Consider the following 5,061-nt stretch of genomic DNA (forward strand, 5'->3'; position numbering starts at 1 on the left):
CCTGCCCAGTTAGGTTCATATGGTTGAGAATGTGATTGTTAAGTCATTTGAATATTCTGGTCCGATCTAGGGCCTTGCCTCTATTAAAAATGAAGCGTTACCTTTGTTTATTTGAATCAAATACAAACTCAAAGCTGCAGAATTTAGGGTCTGTTTGGTTTGGAGTTGAAATCTCTTGGAATTGGAATTAAAATGGTCTATTTTCATAGTGTATTTAGTTCAGATAGGAATCAAAATGAGAATTAAAATCAATTAGATTGAGATTTCATTCCCAAGAAAGGGGTGAGGAAAGCCACTCCACCAAGAATAGGAATGGGATTCTGATTTACTCAACCAAATAATTCAAATGGGAATAGCCTATTCTAATTCCGATTCCAAACTCCTATTCCAGTGAACCACACAGGCCTTTATTAACTATTAAGCGTAAGAGATTCAGAAATAGTGAATTTTGTCTTGATGATTGGCCAATCTATCACGACCGACATGGTTAGCAGTTTAGCTTGGGGTAAGTCCTTTGTACTACAAAGACTTCCTATTTCCATCAAGCTCCCTCGGCCTAGCGATCAATTCAACCAATTTGCTGGTTCTGACTCTTAATTGGAATCAACCAAAACAAATTTGTCCCTCAATCAGTCCCTTTCTTTGTATTTTCAGTTGGATCAAATGTATAATGCATTTAGGGTCTGTTTGATTTGCTGTTAGAATTAAAATTGGAATCAGAATCAAAATTCGGAATCAGTTGGAATAAAATTTCATTCTCAAGGGGAGGGAATGGGATTCCAATTCCGCCCAATCAAATAATTTATTCAGACTCCAATTCAAGACTCTTGTTCCCACGAACCGAACAGGACCTTAAAAGCCTATAAGTTATATTCACGGTTCATCAAGGGAGCCCTAAGGAGGGGAACTCGAACTACCCAGCAAATCAAGTGATGGGATCTTTTGAAATAAAAAATCCTGTAAATATTCTTGAAGCATAGCATCCATCCACACACCGTCAATATCCATGTATCAGAGATATTCCCAATGTGTTGTTGGTTTCGATGCTATAGAGTTTTTTCTTGCAAATCAAGCCGTTGAAACTTCAACGACTTATTTGGGTACATGGATCTTCTATGTAGGGGTTCAATTTGTGTGGGCTCAGATTCGGCTTATGTCAAAATCTGAATGAACCTGGTCGAAAGCCCAGGCTCGAAGTAATGTAAAAGGCTAATTCGGCCCAACCCGAGTTTCACCCCTAAGAGGCTAAGAGGTTAAAGCCCCATTCGATTCATGGGAATAGGGGTCTGGAATCGGAATTGGAATCCCATTCTCATTTTTATTCCTGCTGGAATGACATTCTCCCATTTGAAGGAATGGCCATTCCCTGCCCCTCCCTTGGAAATTAAATCTCAAAGTCCATTTGGTTCATAGTCAGAATCGGAATCAGACTGGTCCATTCCCATAGTTTGTTTGGTTCAGGAATGTGAATGAGAATTAAAATCAGCAGGAATGAGATTTCATTCCCAAGGGAGGGGTAGGGAATGGCCATTCCCTCAAATGGGGGAATGCCATTCCAGCAGGAATGGGAATGAGATTTTGATTCCGCCCAACCAAACAGTTGGAATGGGAATAGTCGATTCCGATTCCGATTCCGGACCCCTATTCCTACAAATCAAACAAACCCCAATTCCTGCTGATTTTAATTCTCATTCTCATTCCTATCTGAACCAAACAGACTATGGGAATAAACCATTCTAATTCCGATTATGAAGAGTTTAAATTCTAATTTCGATTCCAATTCTGACTGCAATCCAAACAGACCGTGAGACCTATTTCATAGAAAAGCTTTATCATCTTCATTTCCTGACTGGCTGGCTTCACATGGGTTTACCATACAAGACAAGACAATGCCGTCCAACTACTAAAACCCACAACTTATTTAAATTTAAATATCTTACATGACTCGAACAACCGACTTTTTCTTTCATTTGTTTCTGCCCTGCCCCAGCGGGTAGAATGTCAACGTCGAACATTTAAACTAATTAACCATTAGAACATAGACTAGTAAACAAACCACAAATCCCTAGAAATATTTGGTGGGTTTCTTTGTTCCAATGAAGTTCATTCAGGTTGGCCTTAGTTAAACTTTTAAGGCCTACTCTGCACTGAAAACAGACATGATCATCATTCATCAGTCCCCAGGACACCTCAACTGTCCAGTTCTTTCCTTTGATTTGTCAGCATATAAGCATTACTAGAGGCAAATTTGAGGCACAAATGACTAGGGCTGATGATATGTTAGAGATGGTACAGTTCTTGAACTTTGAGACATTCAAATTGATGGTCCATATGCTGAATGCGCATGTATGTATCCAATGCATATCACATGTGCATGTGCACGGTGATGTAATCAAAGGGGCTAGAAAATTGACAACTCTTTGTGCCTTCATCCAGAAATTAAGATGAAACTAGCAAAGTACATTACCCAGCTCAACTAACAAGAGAAAAAGGAGGAAAAAGGGTACATTACCCAATAAATATTGTTGACAGTATGAATATATGATATTATGATTCTTACACTGTTGATCTTTCTAAGTTCTGAACCTGACCTGATTTTTCTCTTCATCAACATTGATATCTCTTTCTGCAACTTGTACAAAGCAAAGCATCTGTAGATAGTTCCTAACTCCTCCAACTAATGAATTACATTGAAGAAATGATAACTAAGGAACAAACCCAACAAAATCTGGTTCACAACCAAGATCGTGGAGCCTCTCAGGCTCAGAGTGGTTGCCAAATTGTAATTTGGCGGAGGAGGGTGTCTGAAATAAAATGGGAAATAGGGTAAAATTGGGTCAGGAGGGGGAGGGGCATAGTAATTAACGTACGGGGGAGGGAAAGGAAAGATTCCGGCAGGTGGAGGATAGACCCCAGTTGGAGGTGGATAGGAGCCTGACCCAGAAGGTGGTGATTGAGTTTCTGGTGGTGCTGGTGGTGGTGGGCAATTGGTGGAAGGGTTGGAAGGGGTGGTGGGGGTGGAAGGGGGTAATGGTGGAGGAAGACAAGGATAGGGGCACACAGAAGGATAGTTTGGAATTTGATCGGAAATTGTGGTCTCCGGCATTACCGTCCCAGGAAACTTCATCATGACTATGGTGGCAAAAAGAAGAACACATAGAATCTGGCTGAACTTTCCGGCCATTCTCCGAGAAATTGCTTGAAGATGAAGAGGAAAATAGAGATAAAGAAGGGAATAGGAAGACGAAGGGACGGAGGGAATGGATGGGTATCAACTGTGAAGTGTGTGAGTGTGACGAACTGGGGGCGGGGATGACCTATTAGAAGACCTGGAATAATTGAATTATTGAAGAAATGAAGACTTCTCAAATCAACGTCAAGTCTCTATATTTTTCTAAACCACAAAAGGGGTGTTGTAAATTGTAATTGTAAATGCTCTTTCAAAAAATTAAAATTAAAAAAAAAAAAACTAAAACTTTTTTTGGGAGTACTACAGGATGGGCTTATTTGGCCCATGGGTACATCAATGTGAGCTTTTGATTGGAGGAGATGGGCCGGAGCAAGATGACATTAGGGTGATTTAATTTGTCATATCAGCAATAGTGGAAAGAGAAATATTTGGATGAGACACGTGCCCATATTTTCATGAAAACAATAGGGGTACGTGGACATAATAATGAATTGAACGTCAAACACCAACTTACCACTTGTGACTTGTGACTTGTGAGGCTGCAGCTTAAGGACCAAGAGAGGAAATGAATCAGGTTGGGCCTGAAGTTCAAAATCACGTCCCCCCAATAAAACCCAGTTGGATTAATTGGGCCTGTTTGAGAAATCACTGGTGGACACAAAGCCCATTTACCTAATGAAGTAAAAGGGTGGGCAATTTGGGCAATTGCGTAGCGTATGGACATGAACTCGGCAAATAAACAATCTCTTACCAGATTTTGACTTTTGAGATTCCGTCTTTTTAGTGAAGGTGGTAATTAGTGAGCACTAAAAAGACTCAAAACGTAGAAATCAAAGTACTTTTATAAAATAGTTTTTAAGTTTTTATCCAATTATTGCTAATTGACTGAACCCAACCACTTTGGGTTCAGTCTTCAGTCACAGACTTGTTGACGTATGATAAGTCTTACGTGAGGAAGTAAATGACGGTAATACCCATGTTAAGTTGGAAAAACTGCAGGGTCAGCCACACGGCATGTACGGAATTGGTATGTGAATATGATGTGTATGAGCAGGAAATTTCTGTTGAAACGTCTATTTTTGCCGACTTGTTGACGTATGATAGCGGAGAGAGGATTCCATACGTCAGGGCGAAAAGTGTCCATAAAAAATAACTCATTGCAAATAAAATAATAATGATAATAAAGAGCTTGGATGGGTTTCTTGTCTATCATTTTTCACTTTGTTCTATTATAAGGCAGGAGGTGTTGATTAGGGGAATGGGTTGCTCTACATTATTGCTTCATAGGAGTTTGTCCTATCTTCAGTTTTTTAGGTTTAATTTCTCTTGCTGATTGCTTGCGTCTTGCGTTATAATCTAATTAAGCATTTATCAATGAATTTTGCTTTTTAAGGCCTAAAAAACAGAAACTATTTGATAACTGTTATATTTTATCATTAGCAAATAATAAATAAGTCTATTTAGCAATTAAGTAGGTCTTAATTGTAGATATATTGAATGGTCAATCCACTCAATGTCAAGTTGGTCGTAAGACATTCTTCATATTGAGGAGGTGAGAATTCAAAGAGTGGAAGATAAGATCTCTACATTGTATGGTAGTGAGACTCATGCATCCGTCACTAACCCATTAATGATATGTACTAGATGTTATTCTATTAACAATTACAGTATTTTGAGTCATTTTATTTTTGGTATTTTGAGGGTACAAGTTGGGTAATATAGTCCGAAGTCTCTAATTTGGATATAGGAATCTAATGAGTTTTTTCTTTTTCTATCGAGTAACACTTAAGGCTCATTTGTTTTTTGGATTTTGAGAGGGGAAAGTTGGTTAATGGGGACTAATGTTCTTTTTTTAGATTTATGTGGGGTTT

The sequence above is a fragment of the Nelumbo lutea genome, chromosome 4, assembly GCF_056320005.1.
Source record: "Nelumbo lutea isolate HS-2025 chromosome 4, American lotus-T2T, whole genome shotgun sequence".
NCBI classification, from domain to species: domain Eukaryota; kingdom Viridiplantae; phylum Streptophyta; class Magnoliopsida; order Proteales; family Nelumbonaceae; genus Nelumbo; species Nelumbo lutea.